General features: G+C 32.3%; 1 pseudogene across 1 annotated transcript in view; it reads left to right on the top strand.

Annotated features, from left to right (window-relative positions):
* Window positions 1–23,523, top strand: part of LOC107143692 — a 24,528-nt pseudogene extending 1,005 nt beyond the window's left edge. The window contains exon 2 of the transcript XR_001503708.2: window positions 21,651–23,523. The product of XR_001503708.2 is annotated as an SUMO-activating enzyme subunit 2-like (transcript). The remainder of the gene's footprint in view (window positions 1–21,650) is intronic.
* Window positions 23,524–24,202: the final 679 nt, after the last annotated feature.

The raw sequence follows: 24,202 nt of genomic DNA, 5'->3' as shown, positions 1-24,202 counted from the left end.
AAAGTTTTTTTCTTTTTTTTTTTTTTTTTTTTTTAATAGGACAACATACCCTAAATTTTAGGCTTAATTTACCCACAATCAATAAACTTACTTACTTTCCTATTTTATTCAGTGTCTTTTTTGTCCTAATATTCCTCAACAAATACCACAAACTATTTGGGTACTGAACAGAGTTAAAATTTAAGTTAAGATTGGTAACATTTATTTTGGCATAAAATTTCATTTCTCAGTACAACCAGTGGGTATATTCTTCAATTACTTCTTAAGTCACTTTTCAGCTATCTTATAAAATTATTACATTTTTAATAATGCTATTCTTGGTGGAAATTTACTTTCTAAAATTTAAATCGGTATGTCCTCTTTGTGCAATGAAGTATATTTTGTGTGTCTCTACAGACAATGCAATAGAATAGTGATACTTCCAGGCTATAGGTTTGGAGAATCCATTGGAAGGTCAAATAAATTATTTAAAAGCATATGAACTTATAATGTAAATATAATTCCAATTATGCATAGTGCTTTATAAATTATTGGTGATGTAGCTCAATTTATGTAAAATCTAAAAGGAATATACTTTATTATTTCAGGGCTCTCAGATTTTTACAATTTTTGAATTTTAGATGAATTTAAAACAGAATAAATTTGTTATAGAAAAATTATTTTAAAGAAAAACTCAGTGACTGAATGATTTACTTTCCATACACTACCAGTATTTTCTTATTCTTATATTAAGGAAGAATATAAATGCACATGTGGAATTTATGAAACCAAAGCCATTTTTCTCAACTTAAACAGAATCATCAAATTTAGAATTTCCAAACTGAGAAGAGGGCTTAGAGTGTTGAGTTTTAAGTCAGGAAATTTGGGTGGTACCAAAACTTAAAAATTGTTGAAACTGACTCATTTTTTTGTGCAGTCATTAACATCCAAAGATTCTGTCATATGCACAAATTGATGGTTGAGAGGCAAATCACCCTTTATAGTTTTTAGGCCAAAACTCCCAAAGTCCAGGATTACAAAGGAGTACTTTAAACACGTTCCTTATAAAAATCTTGGCTTTATTATGATGATTTTAAGACTAGTTTAAGCTGCTACTTATTGATAGTAGACATCAATTGCCCCAGCCCAGCTGCAGCAAAATAACCAGGGTCACGAACAACTTGTGTACCTTGATACAGCAGGAGTGGGAGCCGTTTATTGTAGGACAGGAGGGGTATATATACATTCTACACAGCTTATCTTAATTAACATAAACTAGATACAGCAGCCAACCAATAAGGAATCTCCACACTTAATGGCTCACTGGCGTTACTTCACAAACCACTCCCTCTGGCAAAATGCCAGGCTCCATCCAGACTTGTTTACAGACTCTAACAATCAATCTAGTATATAGTTTATAGTTTTGTATGTACTATATAATGTAAATATCTGGCATGTATTATACAGTTTTATCGTTTATAATTTTTAACCCTTGTGTACACAATCTACTGCTTTATTCATTGCCCTTTTAAAGCTTTTCTTGTGTTTCCTTTGGTAATTTGAAAATATGATTTATTCTTTGAGTAACAAAGAAATATATTATCCAAGTATTTTTGAGTGTAGCTTATTCTACATATGGTAATATTTCAAACAAAAGCAATTACTCTGACAAGGGCATTTTCAATGCCCACTTTAGATATAGGTATAAGCCTTACCATGTGAGCTTGTCATTGTGAAATGCCTTTCAAAGAATGAATTATCAAATTACAGGTAGGATTTTCATAAATAAGAGGGATTTCAACATATTCTGAAAAAAATTTCACTGTATCCTTCCCTCCAAATATGACCTATGAAATAAAAAGCTAGAAATAACATTTAATTAAATGTTATTTAGTGAACAAACTAAAATTTTTCAGTGTCCATAATTTTTCAAAAAACTTCATCTCCCATGATTACACACATTTCCTTCCTGCTTTTCTCTCTCTCCCTCCATCTCTTTTCCCTCCCCCTGCCTCTTATTTATTTATTTTTTGAGAAATAAGGATGAAGAAGATTTATTGCTTTGCTAGCAAAGGAAAATCATAGGGGACTTTTGTCCCAGATGCTATGGTTCAGCCCATCAGCAGGAACAGGGGGCTTTTAAAGATGTACTTCAAAGGCTACATTCCAAGTGTTCTCTGTTGGAGTTGTATTTCACTTGTTAATTTGGGAGATAGTCATTTTTGAGATCTTCTGGTACCATCCCTAAACTCTAGATTATTTCCTTCAGATGAGTGGGTGTGTACTCAAGGACAGATAAATATGCCTAGGATGGGGAAGAAAGGTAATCCTGTTTTGCCTCAGATTGAGGACCAGGAGAGATTAGGAAGGAGCAAGGAGAGCCTGCTTTGTGGTGCATGCTTGTAATCCCAGTGGCTCAGGAGGCTGAGGCACAGCAAGGTGCTAAGCAACTCATTGATTCCTTGTCTCTAAATAAAATGTAAAATAGGGCTGAGGATGTGGCTCAGTGATTAAGTGCCCCTGAATTCAATCCGTGGTACCAAAGAAAGGAAGGAACAGGGAGAGAAGAAGAGAAAGAAACCTGTCCATTTTAAAAATAAGTTGCAGTGCCAAAGTAGCAAGGGCTACATTCTAAGCATAAAGTGGACCACTGTCACATTTCACCACTGTCAATTTCTGAATTCCATTTCTATGGAAAAATGGGCAAAGACATCTACAAGATGCTTCCTGCTGAAAGAGGGTGAAGTTGGGGCAAGTAATCCAAAGTTGTTGCTCTCTCTCAGGTAGGGATGGATAGTTAAATGTATTCAGCATCAAAGCAGTCCAGAGGTCCACAGTAGCAAATGGCAGGTAACTGGACAAGGCATACATAGGGCAGGGATTATGCACATAGAAAAGGTGTCATGGCTTTGCTGAGTTCAGTCTCCTTTTACTCAAAGTGGACCTCCATAGAGCAACCTGTATCTCATGGAGGGAAGGCAGGAGTTCCCCAAAGCAAATTTTTTATTCTTTAGTCATCATTTTTGGTAAATGTATTTGTTAATGCCTTTATCTTACATTCTTAGATTTGCTGAATGTCACCCTTATTTCTCTATTTCATTAGATGAGCAGTTGCCTGTTAAATGTTTGGATAATTATATTTGATCTAATTTTTATAATAAAGGTAATACAGTTTTTTAAAAAATTATTCTGTAGTGTATTTTTATTTCACTTGCTTGTATACATTCTTTCTCTGTAAAAGACCTTTGAAACTAACTAGAGATTATCATAAGAAAATATGTGAGCACTAAAGAAAGAAGAATAAGGATGAAGAGAAGTGTGTGGTGGGGGGAAATGATGTAATAAGGAGGAGCTAGAAAAAGAGCACAGAAAAAAAGAAAAATCAGGGGAAGGAGAAGGAAAAAATAAAATATCCTGAACTTGCTCACTTTGGCATGTCAGTCACTATAAATTAACATAATCCCCCAGAATGAGTGAAAGCACCAAACCCTAATCAAACGCAGGAGACATGTTAAATCAATGTCTTTTGTCTCCTTCATTCAATATTTATGTTTTTTCAAAGACAATAAACTTTTTTAATTTCACGTAATTTTTCTTTAATATTCCCTAACATGAAAATTCAGAAGCCCCACAGAATAATTCCTAATATTTCTCATATTACTGTGTAATCAGATAATTTTTTATACCTTTATGAATTCTAGGAAGTAGGTACAATAGAACATTTATAATAAAGTTGCTTAAATAAAGGTTTTATACTAGCAGCACTGTCAATTAAATTTGCTCAGACTGATTCAATTCCTATTAGACTGTCTTCAAAAGAATAATCCCGTGAAGATCTTCTCAACTCCTCACAAATGAAATAAAGTAAAAAAATCCTTAGGGCTTTGATTATCTGTAAAAAGTTCTTATGGGAAAGAATTATCAGGAAAAACAGGAAAAATGGCTCTCCATTGCCTGTTTTATTTTTGATGGTTATAGTGAACACTTCATAGTACAATATATTTTCATTTCTTTGTGCAAATATAATAAAGCCTCCATGAGAGCTGGTGTGTTTTGTTTATTTTGTTCCCTATTGTCCACTCCAAATCTAGAACAGAGGTTGGCATGTAGTTGAGTTGATCAAATACTTTTTTTTAATTAAAGATAGACACAGTATTTCCTAACTAGATCATAGAAGTTGACAAAGAAGAGGAAAGCTAGTTCAGAGACTAACTGAAATATAGTATAAAAAATCATTCTCTTGAATTTCATTTTGGAAATGATTTTTATTGGTACAAATGTGAAAATATGCAGGATTTCCTGGGGAACCCGTTCAGTTATAACAAATCATTGATTATAATGGCAAGCTCTGCATCTCAATAGGCTTTATCTCCAAACCTATTTTCAGTTAAGGTACCTGGTCCTCAGTGCAATTTATGTAAAAAATCAATGATGACATACTCTTCTCTCATTGCTTACAACCTTATCTATGTGTCTAACAAGTTCTTATTCAAGGAAGCTCCCTGATCTTACAACAGAAGAAATTAAGTTTAATGCTCTACTACATTCCTAAATACTAGCTCTATCTATCTTGATCTGGATTGAAAATTTATTATCACAGAATTATAAATTTCATATAACAAATAGCTCAAGAATAGACTATGAGTGTATGACTCATGATCTAAATTCTTTCAGAAAAAAAGCTATGGTAAAAATATAAATTTCAGTCTCTCACTTGTTAGCCTTCTCTTCAAACTTTAACCTTCTCTTGAAACTTTAGCCTTGCTTGTTATCAAAGAACATGAATCTTCAAGAGTAAATTATTTAATTACCTATGAACTCATATAATTTTATAACCCAAACTAAAGACAAAATAACTTTGGAAGTGGTCTCTAAGTGAGTAATACTTTCATAAAGATGAACCTGACAAATTTCAAATTATATAATTTTGATCATTGTATATACATATATTTTTAGCTTCCAAACTGACACTCCATTTTGACTAAAGAAATTCTCTCAGGGACTTATTACTAATTACTGATAAATACCAAAATATTTAACATGATTCAGAAGGCCCCACATACTCTACTGCCTACTGACCTTTCCTTCTTTTCTCAACCTTACATCCTTCTTGAGCTCAGTGCTCTCACTTCTTTAAGTGGTTTAACCAAGCCATATTCTTCATTCTGATGATACAACATCAGGGAATTGGATGGTTTCTTCTACCAATAAAGGTTTTCTGAATTTTTTCTATTTAATTCATCCATTGATATTAAGATTTATAAAGCTGAATATGTTTTTCCTTTAAAATATATATTTATGTTATAGGCATATATATAATTTATATTTTAAAATACTACATATAAAGTGTATATAATCATATACATATATATTTTTACATATACATATCCTAAACTAATTTGCTTACTAATATTCTGTTAAATATTTTCCAGAAGCAATGCTATGGTAAAAATAAAATGTGACCAGAAAAAAAAAAGGAGAAAAAGTTATGAGCTGGATATCTCTTCTCACAATATTTACAAGACAATATAAATAAAATGTTTGTAAAATTTTCATTTCATAAATCTGACTTGGGAAGATTGTTTCTCTATGAAACTTTGTATGGCTGACTGAAAAAAAGGAAATTCTGACTAAATAAAGCAATGAATTAGTAAATTTGCAAATTTACAAAATTTAAGAATGGTGAGCAATAGGTGAATCAAAGTGGGAGCATAATATATAGGGAAAGTTTGGGGTTCAAAATGAACATATATAATTTCTAATATTTTTCTGTTATATTTCAAATATATTTATTAAATATATAATTAATAATTATATGCTAGGAACTATACTGTGTGTTTGCTTACAGTATATCATTAGTTTTATAATTAAAAATGGAATATATATTCTTTATATAAATGAGAATATAAAGCAAATGATAGGTTAAATCATTTTCTAAGACCAGACAACAAAGACATATTAGAGATATTTGATTCAAATACTTTCAATCCTGCTAATATTCTTTATTTAGAAAATATAGTGACTATTAATGACTTTATTTAGAAGTATTATTTTCAGTATATGTATTTCCTTCATTGAACAAATGATAAGAACATTTTATTGGTTATGATTAAAATGTAGAATTAAAAAAAAAAACTACTAGTATTTTTATTGTATAAAAGTACCCTGGCTTAAGAAAAACTTCACAATTTGGCTATTCTGTGAGTAGTAAATATTATTATTAAACAGATTCATATTGATAATTGAAGTAGACATAAAACAATAATCTAGTTTTTCTTTTACTTTTTATTTCTGTATTAAATGCAATATGATTATTAACATTGGGTTAAAAAAACATAGGAAAATATGACCATGTCACAAGTTTATTTAAGTTATAAGTTTGAAACCTCTCTTAATTTGAAAACGGTTAATGATAATAGTAGCGGCTTCTGTCTTGAATTTGAAATCTGGAAAAAACATCATACTTAAAAATTAGTCAAACTTTAGTAAATGACAAAAGCACAACTGAATGAAATTCATTTAATAATACTAACCATCCAGTAAAACAGAAAGAAAAAAATCTTTTGGAGAAAGATTGGTGGTACATGTCTACTGTCATATTTTTGCAGAATATAAGAGGAAGAGATTGCAGTGGCCACTTATATAAGGATGTGAAATCGGTTAGTATTTAAACAAACTGAGAAAAGAATAATGTAAGTTACTATAAAAATTCTCTGGGGAGTATGGAAGGGACATATGACAGACTCTTTTCTGTTATCTTGCAGGGTGTTGAGGAGAAACACTGAAGTGATGCTACTTGGGAGATTGAGACTAGTACAATTTAGAGATGGAAAAAAAATATTGCCATACTCCACTAAGTAAAGGGCAGCAAACCTTGTCACATGTCACACCTAGGGAACATGTTTTTGGAAGAAGAGGTGGTAGCAGGAAGCATTGGTGTTCCCTCAGCACCCTATTCTAATAACATTGTGATTTTTTTTTTCATTTTTGAAAGGGGAGAGGGATGTCCTTTGCTCAAGCCTATCAGAGTTACAAAGCAGAATTTTTCTCCCTTGTGAAAAAGGACAAAAATGCTGAAAAATTGTACCACCAAAGTTAAATAATAATATTATTGGATAGGTAGAATCAGAGAAGAGAGACTGCACTCTGCTTCCCCAAAGAGGTGTTTAAATAGCCAATGAGTAAAAGAGAAAGTGACTTTGGAAATAAGAAAATATTTTGATTTGAATGAAAATGAAAATACAACATATCCAAATTTGTGAACCCAAACTAAAGCAACATTTACAGTAAAATTTATGGCAGAAAATGCTTAAGTTAGAATAAAAACAGTATTGCATATTAATGGCACATAATGAAGAAAGTGCAATAGAAAACCACAATTAGAAATCACTTCACCCCAGTAAGAATGGCTCCTATCAAACAAGCAGAAAATAAATAATTAGTGGTGAGGAGGTGAACAAAAGAGAACCGTTATACTGTTGGTAGGCATGTAAATTAGTATAGCCATTACAGAATTATGTCAATGTTTCTGTTAAAACTAAAGATATCTAACATATAAATGCCAACTACCGCACTTCTGGATATATTAAAAAAATGAAATCAGCATATCAATCATGTACCTACATATAAATGTTCTTTGGAGCATTATTCACAATAGCCAAGATATAGAATCAACCTTGCCCATCAAGTAATGAATGTATTTAAAAATGTGGGAATGTGGTATATATACACAATGGAATATTATTAAGCCATACAATCCCTGCCATTTATGGTAACATGGATGGAACTGGAGGGCACCATGTTAAGTAAAATAAGGCAGACACATAAACAAAAATTCCATGTAACTCTCTTAAATGTGGAAGCTAAAAAATATTGATCATAAAGTAGAAGAGTGTAGAATAGTAATTATTAGAAGTAGGAAGGTTTGGGTCATGAGGGATCCTGGAAGGTTGGACAAAAGATAGCAAAACACAGATGAAATGGGTATGTTCCACTATTCTACAGTATAATAGGATGATTAGAGTTGTTCTTCACAAGTGTTTCTATCTTGTTAACCCTTTATAATAGTCTTATCTACATGAAATACTTACCTTTAATTATAACAATACTTACATAAGTTTAAAATAGCATGTATATTTAAAATTTTAGAGCATTGATATCAGATATCAAAAAGGACATATGTGAGTGTTGGCAATATGACTGGTTATATTATTTGTATCACAAAACTTAATATCATTAGTTATCAACTTTTCCAAATCAATTTATAAGTGTAAACTCACATTAAAAATTCCAATAAGATCACTTTTTGTGTAAACAGTCAACCCTGTTTTACAAAGTCCATCTATTTCAATTACAAACTTCATAGTCACTGTGAACAACATTGAGTGGTATTAGAGAAATAGTAAGCACATGATGATGCTTTGGAACAGAATACAAAACCAGACCCAAGACTATAAAGACAACTGGAAATTAACAAGATGTAGCTCAGAAAATGAAAAAGAAAAAAAATAAATTTTCAGAAATGGTGGAGAAATGTTTGATATCTATATGCCATACCCTCCCCAAATAATAGCTCCAACAAATCATCTGCAATGTATAATAACTTTAACTCAAAATATACTATGCACCTAGATGTAAAACCTAATCTATCAGGGCTGGGGATGTGGCTCAAGGGGTAATGTGCTCGCCTGGCATGCACACGGCACTGGGTTCGATCCTCAGCACCACATAAAAATAAAATGAGGATGTTGTGTCCACCGAACACTGAAAAATAAATATTTAAAAAATTCTCTCTCTCTCTCTTTTCTCTTTCTTTTTAAAAAAAACCTAATCTATCAAAGTTCTAGAAGAAAATATAAGAGAATTTTTTGTGTGTGATATTAAGTTAGATAAACATTTTTAGATAAAATGAAATAAGCATGCACCATAAAAATGGGAAAAGCAATTAGAATTTGAAATTATTTTCAAAAGTCTTTGTCTTCAAAAGAAGTGCAAATTTTTTTTAAAGAAGTAAAAAAACAGAAGAAAATTCACACAAAACATATTTGTATGTTGGCATGTTGCTATTAACAAACATTAAAATTCAGAAACACATATGCTTAGAACACAGGGATAAAAGTTTTAAAAAGATCTGATATAAAAAGGAAGTGAAGCCGGGTGGCGTGGTACATGCATTGTAATTACAGTGGCTCAGGAAGCTGAAGCAAAAGAATAGGGAGTTCAAAGCCAGCCTCAGCAACTTAGCAAGGCCTTAAGCAACTCATTGAGACCCTGTCTCTAAATAAAATATAAAACATGACTGAAGATGTGGCTCAGTGGTTCAGTGTCCCTGAGTTCAATCCCGGTACCAAAAGAAAAAAAAGGAGGTGACCAATTTGAAAGGATGCTTTACCAAAAAGGCATATAGATAATACATAAGTAAATACATAGATGTTAACATAATTACCCACCAAAAATTATACATTAAAACCTGATCAATTTACCTTTATAGATTTTTAGAATCATAAAATTAGGAAACACATAATCAGAATTTGAAAATAAAAGCTGTTGATGAGAATAAGAAATAACTAGAACTCTTACCATTATTGGTAGGAGTTCAATGTGATTTAGTCACTTTGGAGAGCACTTTGGCCAATTTTTTAAGACTAAATATGCATTTACTATATGCTCTTTCAATTGCACATAAGTATTAATTAAATATGTGCAAATATTGTGTATCTACAAATGATCTTGTGCTTGAAAGTTTGTAGTGATTTTATTCATAAGTGCCAAAAAAATGGTAACATTTGGAAGTTCCTGAACAACCCAAAAGAAAAATCAATGGCTATGTATTCACATGTTGGAACACTGCTCAGTGATAAGAGGGAACAAACTACTTATAGCTGGATTAATCTCAAATACATTATGCTCAGCTAAGACAGAGAAACTGAAAAAGCTGTGTATTTTTTGTACTATTTTATGATCTGCAACAGTAGAACCACTAGGATAGAAAACAGGTCTCAGATGACCAGTTTAGAGTTTATGTTACAAAATTTACCAGAATGTGTCTCAAAATAAATTTGAAGTTTTGGAATTGTCCTGAATTTTTATATTGACAGCAATAATATGAACCTAGCATCTGTAAAAAATAATGGAGTAAACATCTAAGTGGGATGATTTTTTTGTATATATGTTACTATAAATCTTCTTTTTAAAAAATGATATGTATGACCCAGACAAATCAAGAAAGAGTGATTAAAAAGCCAAACTCTAGTATTTAAAAAATGAACATTGAAGTGTTATGCTCTTTTCTAGTAAGATTTATGTGATACCACTTATTTGACAAACAGAGATTTTCAAATTATAGTAAGATAGTTCATTTCTTTTCTACTAGGATGGGAGTTATTTGGATATGCATTATTGCTAAAAATCAATTCCACAAGATGACTGTGATTACTAAGTTATTTAAGAGTAAAATGCTCAAAAGTATAATCAATAAAAACTAACATACAGATTCTGTTCTAGAAGAATTATTGCACAATATCCATCCCAATTACTTGTTAACAGAAAAAATACGTAAATAAAATATCGAGACTCATCACTGACCATAACTTAAAAGATTGCTACTGAGTTTTGATGTAGTTCTACATCTAAATAGTGCAATTTAAAATAACAAATGTGTCAGTACACGAACATCATACTTCTGTGAGCCTGGATCTCAAAGATATTTGTGATATGTCAAATTTCTAGAATTTAGAAGTTACACATCATTATAGCCATCAGAATCCTTCACTCCATTAGTTAGATTTGAACTGCATTCAATGGTAAGTATTTCTAGCACAAAACTATGTATTTAAAATATTCATTTATAGCATGCATGGATTTGTTCATGTGAAATGTTCATGTGAAATGTCTATTTCTATAGATAAATATCAGAGTTGAATTATATACTCTAAATGGTAGTGCTCCCTGTTTGTGATCATTAAGTCAGGCAATGGGATGTGGAAAGCAGGGGAAAGCTTATTAGTTCACATGGAGATGTTAGGATTGCTTTCCCCATTTATAGAATGAAACACAGTCTCTGGTCATACCAGCTGCCAAGTTGGGCTGGTTTTCTTGGGAAAATATAGAGTGTATGCACACTTTCTAAGTACCCTTAGAAGTCTAGAGCTTCTTGTCACAAAATTTGTTCTCCTGCCACTGAAAGTAGGATCATCCCCCACCCTGAGGGATAAAGCAAAAGCCCAACTTTAGAATAGAATTCTGGAAGGAACAAGACCCCCAGAAATCCTTTAGCTCTATTCCTACCAAGGCATGAGTTTTTCAATGCAAATGTAACAATAAGTTTATTCTGAAGAAATATCTTTCAAGGAAAGATATAGAAAGTGAAGTATCTTATATCTCCAAATATCTATCTGTTTTAAGTATTTCACAGCAAAGACCTTGCAAAGCAGATTCTGATAAATCTGTTTTTGTAATGCTCATTAATAAAAATAATCCCCATTAAGAATAAAATAATGTGTTTATGACACATAGCATAACACATACTATTGAAAATGATATGATTACATATGAAGAGTATATTTAATCTTATGTTGAAAGCAGTTGAGTGTATGGTTGGATGTGAGAGGGAGAGTGTCTTTAGCTATTCAGAGTCCACTGGTGTGGAATGAAATCAATTGAATTCATCACAAATGGCCCATCTCCTCCTGTATCCTATAGACCATCACACTGGTTAACATGTATGATATGCCCAATTAACTGAAATGCATTTCCCAAGCCTATTTAGTTGCAAAAATTGTAAGATACAAATAGACATTGACAAATGTGCCTTGTCCACACTGAAGATTATTTAATGTCAATAAACTGGAAAAAGTAAAAACCTAATACCTAACGGGGTAATTTACAAGTTCACTGAAACATATTCTATTCTCAATAAGGCTGGTTCTACATCATATAACTCTGAGTTCCATTCAGCAGTGATTCTTTACAATCAAATTACTTCCCAAGAACACTTGACTTATATATTGATTTGCTAATACTCATTAATATTCTAGTGATACAAGTGCATCATATTATGTTTCCTACTTTATAAATGGATAAATGGAACAACATAAAGTTTAGCCAGTATAAGATCATACACTTATACAAAGTTAGAATTAAATTCTATGAAGATATGTTCTTGTTCTAACTTCCTTTATCATTTTCTACAAAGTTGCTAAGGTACAAAAAAGTATATTAAATCTTCTGAGTTATTATGATGAAATTTTTGTATTATACTAATACCAGTATAGTTATTTTAAAATTATCATTTTATATAAATATATGATAAATAATATTGTCAAAATGTCTCAAGTGTGAGATTTAATAAACTGAGATCATAAGAAATTTATAAATGCAAGTTCACTACATATTGGCTCCCAGCTTCATCTTTGCAAAAGTTTAAAATGTAACTGTTGATAAAAAATAATTTAAAAATAATTTAGATATCCATGAATATACATGTATACACATACCCATATTATATGCACATATTAATTTTAAATAATAATTAGATAACATGTATAATCTTTAATATTTTATAGAGATAGATTAATTGGTAGAATTTGAGTTGCTTTAAAAAAAGTGTACCAGACATTTCCTTGCAGAGACCCCACACCAGCACTCCCAGCTCCACTCCCAGGGATTGAGTCTCAGGAAGATGGTGTAGATGGGGTGGAGTAGAAAGTGCATGTGGAAGATTAGTGTTTGGCAGCAAACCAGAAAAGTGGTTTACATGTTGTCGCTTACCTTTACAGATTTCCTTTACCTATACATTTCATATAAAAATGTAGAATTCTCTGTTACTCTAGAGCTTCATTCAGAAATTGCTCAGAGTGGAAGAATAAAATATCTGTTGAGAGATATTTTATTTGAATCAAGTATTCACAGAAGACTTTAACTGAGACTTTGAGGTCCTGTTGTGCCACTCAAAGCCAAGTTGGTCCCATTAGGATGACAGGAGTGTTTACAACAAGTTTTTATTAGGTCCTGATCATAGACACTTGAGCCTTGTAAAATATAAAATATTTGTATCAGGCAGGAGTAGCTTCAAGTGGCTAGCAAGGTACAGAGGTCAACAACATACCTATAATCAAACCATCATCTGTTACCAATGTTCTCCATACATACATAGGTACTACCATACCATGCAGGCATGGTCAATCATTTATTTATATTTACTGTTACTTTGGAAGAAGGAGAGACTGAAGTGGGAGAAGAAGGAGGAGAGACAAAAGTACAATGTAACCATTATAAATTTAATACTAAATAAAGTCAAAATTTTAATTTTGGTCATAAATGTTAAATGATATGAAATATATTGGTTGTTTATGTGTCTCAATGCATTTATAGAAAAAAACCTACATGTTTAAATAATTTTTTAAAATATATTCTTCTTTTAATTTTATTGATTGATTGATTGATTGTTGTAGTTGGATACAATAGCTTTATTTTATTTATTTATTTTTCTGTGGTGCTGAGGATCAAAACCAAAGCCTTGCACATTCTAGGTGAGGGCGCTACTGCTGAGCCACAACCTTAGCCTCAAGAGTACATATTCTTTTTTTTTTTTTTTAAAGAGAGAGAGAGAGAGTGTGGTGAGCCGTTCTAATTAGACCGTGGCCGCCATTAGAAGATGGCGCCGGCTTCCACTGTGGCCTGTGATAAACAACTCCTAATATGGAGAATTGGCACGCAATCCCTTACCACCCTATGAGAAAGGTCCACGTGGCAGCTTAAGATTGGTATGCTGGAGGCTTTATTAGGCTGTGCTTGGGCGCTCTGCGACGGGTCACTAGAAGATGATACATGAATCAAGGCCTGAATAAACTGCTGAAGGAAGAATCCTGTGTCGTGTTTTCCCTTGCCGGCGAGGGGTCGCGGCAAGAGAGGACAGAGAGTTTTTTTAATATTTATTTTTTTTTTAGTTTTTGGCGGACACAACATCTTTGTTTGTATGTGGTGCTGAGGATCGAACCCGGGCTGCACGCATGCCAGGCAAGTGTGCTACCGCTTGAGCCACATCCCCAGCCCAAGAGTACATATTATTTATAAATAAAAATTAATGAAACATTTTAAAATTTTTTAAATGCATAGTTTATTACACAATGAAAGTCAATTACATTTCTATAGAAACTATACATCAAACAAACTATACATCAAACAAAAACTATACATCCAACATTAGTTGGACACAATCATGTGATCACAGTTACAAATATGAAATATAAAACCTTAAAATAATTTTTGTATGAACAAATCCAATAAAAAGAGAGAAAGAGAGACAATAAATAGATAATATGACATGAATGTTTTATGTATATAATGGGCTTTGGTTTTTGTTTATATTGTTGTATTTTTAACTATTTGCTATAATTTCATCTGTTAATTGTAGGTTTAGAGAATTATCTGGTTTATTATAAAAATAAGATTTTTAGTTTTAATAAAATGTTGAAGCCAACTTTGAGAACTGAGAAAGATATTTCCATTAGACCATTGCAAATTTCTTTCAATCATACAGTAATTCACTACTCATCAACCTTTGGATAATAATATGTGAATAGCTAAAATTACACTTTGATGGCCCTTTAAAACTATAGTTATAACTACATACATGTTTTATTATAAAACACATTGTAAAAAACATACTGTAAATATGCATCTATAAACATTAATATATATTAATTCTAAAATTGGTAATTTAAAACAAATAAATGAAACTAATATCCCCATTTAAGGAATTTACAGTACTATTTTACTTTCAGTTATTGCTTTCATGATTCTCATATGAGAAGATAATAATTATATATAGCTCATCTATTTATTTAAATTTTAAATATAATTGTAGAAACTTCGAAAAGATGTGTTACACACACAAATATCTATCTTAAGTTACATTATTTTTATTATATCTTAATTTAACAAACTTTTTCATATATGATGTAAGGCATTTTATTTTCTGATATTTTCACCTAATATTTGTATAATATATTTCAAGAAATTGAATGTTGTATTAAATATTGTCTTTTGATTGTCTTTGTATTCCCTTACATGTTTAAAAGTAAGTATATTTCTGTCCAAAATTTTTTAAATGCATTCTGTCACGAATGTAGATATTTCTATTACTATATTCAATGTTTTAAGTGTATCTTTCAAACTTTGGTGTTTTGTTTTATCATATTTCTCATATTGCCTTGTGTTCATTTCCTATTTATTTATAATCATCATTTCCCATCCACAGAAAGTGAGTCTATTTTCAGGCTAAAATATGGACCAATACTATGTAAATAAAACTCCAGGATGAATTCTAGCAAGGTTTGAATAAATATTATTGAATGTTCAATGAATAAATTTCATTGTTATGTACATGGTACTGTATATCATATATAATATGTTATGCAGAAATACATGTTTATATAAATATGAAGGAATTATTTTCACAGTATGTTGACAAATTCCAGAATTTTTCTTTTTTTCTTTGGTGGGGGTGATATTGGAATCAAATCAGCCTTTTGCATGCTAGGCAAACACTCTACCACTGAGTTAAACACAAAACCCTGAACTCTATGATTTCAAATTGGCACTCTGTAGTATGTAAATCTTTCCATAGATTCTACCTATAATACAATCTGTTAGTGTTAAAACTTGTTAGAGGGGACTGGGGTTGTGGCTTAGTGGTAGAGTGCTCGCCTAGCACATGGGAGGCACTGGGTTCGATCCTCAGCACCACATAAAACTAAATAAATGAAATGCAGGTAATATGTCCAACTACAACAAAAGAAAATTAAAATACTTGTTAGAGTTTTTACTTTTATATGGTTTTGTCTATATTTGAATCTTTGTGTGTATTTAAGTTGTTGCAAAATGTTTAGGAAATACAGCTTGAAGATTTGCAAGATAATAATTTGAGCCTCTGCCTTGATATCTTAGTACTTTGATCCCATTGAGATGTCTAAAAGTAAATGAAAATCAAATTAAATTTGTTCTAGTACTGAGAAGTCTAAGAGTAGCATCATTACACTAGGAAGTTTAAGCACTTACTGGGGCATATGGAGCAAATTAGTTCAAGCTAAGGACAATTTCCTTTTTAAACAAATGCAAAAGATTAAAAATTCACCAATTCTAGTGTATTCCTGAGAAATCAATGTATATTCTCTAAACTTATAGCAACAAGGGTTCCACAAAGTACAGACCTTTAGTAAGTTATCGGGAAATAACAAAAGTATTTGAGTATCCTGGATGTACACTGTAAATAGATGTCATGTTTAGCTTCCACTTGGTTTTACAAGACATTCATTAAATCACTGGATAAGCCAAGAATGATTTCTAATGAGAGTTGCTAGGATGCATAAAGGATGCACTATCTCTTTTAAATTCTTGCTGCCTAAATAATAAGAAAACATTTAATTCTGCTATAATGTTTTATATTTCAAAAACACATTGATTTGCTTAATGCATCTGCTATTTCCCACACATAATAAAAAGTATGATTTGTTTCTTGATAGCCTACACAATTGAGAGAAATTGATGAATAGAAAAAGTCAGAGACACTTATGATGCACACAATGGCACCAACCTCAGGCCACAGTATTTTGGATGAGGAAACAATCAAATTTTGGCAAAAGTGCACATTACTTGTGCTTTCAAAGAGATCTAGGCTAGATTCCAAATCCCTTCTTTCTTCAGTCTTGGGGTTAAAAAAAAAAGTAAGTTTGCTTATTTGCCTTTGGTTACTAGCACTGTATCATTGTGAAAGTTTCATAGGTTCTCTGAATAAGATAAAATTTAAAAAAAAATTCTTCAATGACTGGAAGAATTTTTTTAAAAAATTAGAGGAAATGTGAAAAAAAGTCATGTATCTGATTTTAAACATCTTTGTATATGTGTTCTGTGGTTATTATGTTAGTGTGCATTGTGAGTATGTATATTTCTATTTTATTTAAGTAATCACAGTTAAAAGAGTCATTAAATCTCTTCTTGTAAGTCAAAAACCCACCAGTTTCCTAAAATTATAAATGTAAGTGTGAAAACTAATTATACAAAATAGTAATTCCTATCACCCCACTAACATGCAGTTGAAAGACCATAGGGAAGAAGGCAAACACTCAAATCCTGCTCCAGGCACTCTTTCACAAAGCCATTCCACTTGAGTAGCATGTCCTATATTTAAGACTACTGTCACTTAGTAACTGATCAACTGATAATGGCACTGCCAGCTCTGACCTTAAAACTTGCTTTAAATGGGAAAGACTGCTGCTGGCCACCTGAAAACAAACATTCATTCAAAATAACTTGCATAGATTTCTCTACTGATAAAACCCTCAACTTTTCCTTTGTTCTCAGGACAAACCAAAGGTCACTCCACCTTGTGCAGGTAAGTCCTGGATTTCAGTCTTATTATTTATTCCCAAAGAAAAGTTTCTTTATGGGAGAGTCATCTCTATTTTTGTTTTACATTGACATAAACTTGATAGAAATGCTAAATTGATACTTAAGAGGGAGTTCTTGTAAAGCTATAATTTGGGTCATATTTATAAAAATGTCAATGAGAAACTTGGGCTTTTTTCCTCAATGATTTTTGGATATTGGTTTTGGTTATTCCTTGTTGCTCTTCTGTTTTTTTCTTAAAATACTCGGGAGTTGACTAGAGCCACACAAAATCTGGTAATAATGATCCCTGCTATAGGATCCACTGTGGCATTTTTCTACAATATCTCTTTACATATCTATTCAAAAAGCATCTTTCTGTACATTAACTTGTAACTCAAAACTGCTTCTCACAGATACAAGTATCCCATCCTACATTTCTACAATGGCAATAGATGCATGTGAAGATGTTTATGTGGCTCAATTTTCTTAAGATACAAAACATACCAAAAGTTCTATCTAGACCACTTTACCTCAACTCTCGAACCCACAATATGAGTAAGGTTTATGTTAACCAAAGAGATTTCCATACTGGAGAATTTACTTTTAGTTGCTTGATGTTGAGGTATCTGTATCAATTGTAGTGTCTGGTCTTTGAAATGTCATTCAGGCCTGAAAAAGATTTACTCTCTTATAGTATATGATTATGATAATAAAATATTAAATAAAACTGTAATGAAAATTCATAAATTTGATATATATGGCTAAATTGAACTCCATATAATATAGAAATTCATACAACTGCAAGAACTATTATGGCTTTGTTTCCCCAGTTGGTTAACATTTTACAAAACATTTGCTGATTAGGTAGGGAAAATTGCCTCATTATAGAGTTAATATTTGTATAACTATTTTATAAAGGTATGGTTTACATTTAATAAACTGTATATAACTTTGGCATATATATATATATATATATATATATATATATATATATATATNTATATATATATATATATATATTCTATTTACCTAGCTACTTAGGCAAATAAATCAACAACACAAAAAGATAATGAATACTTCCATTATTCCTCTTTTAATCCCTCTTTACTTTTTTTCCTTGCCCCCATCCCTGTATCCTGAATTAATATGAATTCTATCACTATCTATGAATTTTAATTTTCTAGAATTTTCTATGAACTCAATTGTCTGCACTATGCAAAATTTTGTTCCAAATAACAAAATGTTTAATAACAATAGGCTTGTTCTTTTATCCAGAAAGCATGCTGTTCCTTTAGTTGTGATTCTTATGAATCTATACAGAAATTTGTGGAGAAATGACAGATGAAAATATTGATTCTTCTGATGTTTGTTTAATTCCTCTCAGCAATGCTTTGAAATGCTTAGTGTGTTAATCTTGACTATTTTAGTCAAATCAATGCCTAGTTACTTTATATTGGTATGATATTTTAAGTAATAATTTTTAAAATTTTAATTTCAGTTACTCATTACTGTTATGTTGTACAGAGATACAAATGAAACATACATTAATTATTTTTTCTTTGTCCTTTTTATGTCAATAAATGCTGCAGTCCGGCTGCAGCAAAATAACCTGGGGGGTGACAAGCAACTTGTGTACATTGATGCAGCAGGAGTGGGAGCCGTTTATTGTAGGACCGGAGGGGTATTTATACATTCCACACAGCTTATCTAATTAACATAAACTAGATACAACAGTCAACCAATAAGGAATCTCCACACTTAATGGCTCACTGGCATTACTTCACAAACCACTCAATCTGGCAAAATGCCAGGCGCCATCCAGACTTGTTTATAGACTCTAACATTTGCCAGGCGCCATCCTGACTTGTTTACAGACTCTAACAAATAAACCAATACCTGTATTTATTAATTAACTCCACTTTTTACATTTTTATTAAGTAATTTTAGTTATTCAAAATAGTCAGTCATTTTGACATAATCATACATGCATGAGCTATAATTTGCTCCACTTTGGTTCCCAATACCTCCCTTATCCCTTCCCATTTTGCCCTTCTTCTATTTTACTCATCTCCTTTGTATTCATGTACAGTTTTTTAAATTGATGTTTTAAAAATATACATAAATGTGAAATTCACTATCATATATTCACATATGTGCACAGCATATTTTGGTCAATTTCATTTTACCGATTCCACCTTTAGCTCTAGTTTTAAAATCTTTTTTTCCAGAATCTTTTTTTTTTTTTTTTGCTAACTTTTTTGATGTTCCCATAGACTAAAACTTAAAATATTTGTAGTATCTGTTTAATAGATTGGTGTTTGTTTTGAAAATAAAGTATGTTTAAATTCAAATTACCCTATTGATTGTTTCAATTTTCCTTATTTAATTATGATTAATATTTGGAAGTGTGAATGGATATCTTTTCATTTCTCTTTGAAATATTTGTATTTCTTGCTTTTTGAACAATGATACCCATGATGTTTTCTGAATAAACCATCAAAGCAATTATATGCCAATGGCATTTTTAGTGCCATTTTTATACCTTAAAGCATTCTGCCTTTTCTTTTTTTTATTTCTTTTTTTTTTGAAAGTACAAAAGCATTTCATAGTGTTTATTCATTACATTATCGTTAAGAATCTTAACTGGCCCATGAAACCTGCCCATTTAAACCTACCACCAGCAAGTAAGAAATCTCCAAGAGAAGACTGAATGTTCTTAATATAATGTGCCTAATTAACACAGTTTCATGACTTGCTTTCAGAATGCTTGAATGCTTTGAATTTGGAGCAGGTTAAGTGAGTAATAGAAAGTGAGCAATAGAGTTGTTGGTTTTTTTAGTCGTTTTTATTTTTTAAATACATGACAGCAGAATGTGTCACAATTCTTACTACACATATAGAACACAATTTTCCATATCTCTGTTTGTATATAAAGTTTGTTCACACCAGTTCATGTCTTCATACATGTACTTTGGATAATGATGTCCATCACTTTCCACCATCATTGCTAACCCCCTGCCCCCTCCCTTCCCTTCCCACCCATCTGCCCTATTCTTGTTTGTAGACCTTGGACTCTTAACTCATACATGTCTCATGAAGATGTTAACAAGACTTTTTTGGTTCATAGTTTAAAATTCCACTTAATCAGATTAATCAAGGCAAATGAATTTTTATAGTCCAGGAAACTTGAGCTACATGAAATTGATAATTCCTAGAATCTTAAACCTGTGGGGATGAAAAACAAATTACAGCAATTAAAGTGAGCTAAAGAAAAACAGTAGAGAGAGCAATTGTTTTTTGAAAACTAGTGATTATTATTAGAAAGAGATTTATAGTTTGATTATAAATCTCTGGAGATGTAGTTTGCTATATATTCTGGGGACTCAAGAGTACTCTCTAGACTCTAGATTTGATGGGCCAATACAGTTCCTAAAAGTCCAAATGACATGGTATTAAATAAGTAGCCTGCACTGCACTGCACCCAGCCTCCCCTGAACTGACAAGTGAAAGCATGTGAAATTGGTCATTCATTTCTCCTATGAAATCATGTGGTATGTGTTATTCTCTGTACTAACCTGTAGTTACTCTGTCATCATCACAGAGCAGGCTCTGTGATGCCTGACAGAAACTTCTAGTAGTAAACTCAGAATAGTTAACCAGAAGTCACTCTCCTTCAGGAAGCCCTAACCTAACTGATTGATCTGCTTTTCACTGCCCTACCGGGCAGAGGTACTACTTGTCACTCACTGTATGTGTGTTTTGAAGTTTGGACCAACAAACAGCACATCACACACACAGGGAAGCAGTCAAAAACTTAACTTTACTTGCTCAAGACACTATGAAAGAAAACACCTGACACAAACATTAAAACCATTATTTCACAAAGGAGAAATTGAATAGATCACATCTTCTTAAACTTAGGTTTTAACAACAAAGAATGAACCATTAACTGTAAATATCAATTTAAATAAACACACACACACACACACACACACACACACATGCCAGTAAAGATGAGTGGATAGAGGAATTTAGAAAAGCTGCTTTGTTACTAGCACCCCTCTCAAACAGCAAGAGGAAACCAAGATCAGTTATTATTTTTCCATGTATAAGTTACTATTAGATGGAAATGGAATGTCAATGTTACATACGTATCAGCATGTGAAAAATATAAATACACTATATGTATTTCAATCACTATAAAAACTATGCCTTAGAATGAATGGATAAAGGCCTCCACCTCCACTGTGGCTCATGGATGTCCTGCACTGACACTGTCTCAGGGGCTTTCCCAAGGAGCTGGCCAAGGCAGTGGATGGGGGCCAGGTGTTGGTGGTGGGCGCAGGCAACATCGGCTGGGATCTCCTTAAGAACCTTGTGCTCACGGCTTCTCTCACATTGACATGGTTGATCTGGACACTACTGTGTCAGAAACCTCAACAGGCAGTTTTTGTTTCAAAAGAACCATGTTGGACGATCAAAGGCACAGCCGAGACTATAATGTGGAATTTTCTTGATAGTTTATATTGGTCATGAATGCATTAGATAACAGAGCTGCATGAAACCGTGTTAATAGGATGTGTTTGGCAGTTGATGTTCCTCTTATTGAGAGTGGGACTGCTGGCTGGTCATATTAGACAAGTAACTACTATAAAAAAGGGTGTGACTGAGTGTTATGAATGTCATCCTAAGCCAACCCAGAGAACTTTTCCTGGCTGTAGGATTCATAACACACCTTCAGAACCTATTCATTGCGTCACATTGTTTGGGCAAAATATTTGTTCAACCCATTGTTTGGGGAAGAAGATGCTGATCAGGAAGTGTCACCTGACAGAGCTGACCCTGAAGCTGCATGGGAACCAACAGAAGCTGAAGCCAGAGCTCGAGCATCTAATGAAGATGGTGACATAAAACGTATTTCCACAAAGGAATGGGCAAAATCAACTAGATATGATCCAGTTAAACTTCTATCAAGCTTTTTAAAGATGATATCAGGTATCTATTGGTAGTGGATCAACTATGGTGGAAAAGGAAACCTCCTGTTCCATTGGACTGGGCTGAAGTACAGAATCAAGGAGAAGAATCTAATCCATCAGATCAACAAAATGAACCTCAGCTGGGTCTGAAAGACCCAGATGTAAAGAGCTATGCAACTCTTTTTTCAAAGCGCATTGATACTTTTGAGAGTTCATTTAGCAGAAAAAGGAGATGGAGCTGAGCTCATATGGGATAAGGATGACCCATCTGCAATGGATTTTATCACTTCTGCTGCAAATCTCAGGATGCATATTTTCAGTATGAATATGAAGAGCAGGTTTGATGTAAAATCAATGGCAGGGAACATTATTCCTGCTATTGCTACTACTAATGCAGTGATTGCTGGGTTGATAGTATTGGAAGGACTGAAGATTTTATCAGGAAAAATAGACCAGTGTAGAACATTTTTTTGAATAAACAACCAAACCCAAGAAAGAAGTTGCTTGTGCCTTGTGCACTGGATCCTCCAACCCCAATTGTTATGTGTGTGCCAGCAAGCCAGGGGTGAATTTATGACTGAATGTCCACAAATTGACTCTTTTCACCTTACAAGATAAGATAGTGAAAGAAAAATTTGCTATTGTAGCACCAGATGTCCAAATTGAAGATGGGAAAGGAACAATCCTAATATCTTCAGAAGAGGGAGAGACAGAAGCTAATAATCATAAGAAGTTGTCAGAATTTGGAATTAGAAATGGCAGCCGGCTGCAAGCAGATGATTTCCTTCAGGACTACACTTTATTGATCATCATCCTTCATAGTGAAGACCTAGAAAAGGATGTTGAATTTGAAGTTGTTGATGATGGCCCAGAAAAAGTGGGGCCCAAACAAAGTAAAGATGTTGCCAAAAGCATTACCAATGGCAGTGATGATGGAGCCCAGCCTTCCACCTCTACTACACAAGAGCAAGATGATGTACTCAAAATTCAGATGAAGAAGGTCCTTCAAATAATGCTGATGTCAGTGAAGAAATAAGAAGTCACAAGAGGAAATTAGACGAGAAGGAGAATGTCACTGCAAAGAGGTCATGTACAGAGCAGATAGAAGAGCTTGATGATGTTATAGCATTAGATTGAGCAGAAACCCTCTTACTATGTTAGTTCATCTGGGTAGAACCAGATTTGTTAAGTCCTTTGTTCTAAAAGGAAAATAATGGTAACGGTGACTTGAAAATGATTCTGCTCCCTTTGAAACTATTCATTTTGCTAGAACTATTAGAACATTGGCGTATGCTGTATTGAAAGTAGGAGTATAGTTTTAAAACCCTTTGAATAAAGTGTGTGCATAACCAGTCATGAGATGAAACATCACAATGCATGTGGCCTTTTTAATGTAAATACCCTTAGGTATCATTTAATAGTTCAAAAATATTGTGGTTTAGTAAAGTTGATATCTGGTTATAAATATTATGCCTTTATTTTTGGCTAGAAGAAGAATTATTTTTAGCCTAGATCTAACCATTTTCATATTCTTAACCGACTGAAACAGATTCAAAGAAATATCAAGTGCTATGCATTGAAACTTGTTTTTAAATGTTAATTGGCACTATGTATATTAATGTAAAACAATGTTAATTTACTCAGATTTTCAGTTTGTACTGCCTGGTATGTCTGTGTAAGAAAAGAATTTTTGTGTATTATTACAATTTCAGGTTATTTATATTTGATGTTTTGTAAAACTCAAATAATGATTATATTATACTTATGGACCATATAAATAACATCTGCATACTTGTTAAAAAAGAATGAATGGATAAAGAAATAGATATATACATACAATGGAATGTTACTCAGCATTA

Source organism: Marmota marmota, unplaced genomic scaffold, assembly GCF_001458135.2.
Source record: "Marmota marmota marmota unplaced genomic scaffold, marMar, whole genome shotgun sequence".
Lineage (NCBI taxonomy): Eukaryota > Metazoa > Chordata > Mammalia > Rodentia > Sciuridae > Marmota > Marmota marmota.
This window is presented reverse-complemented; position numbering and strand designations above follow the sequence as displayed.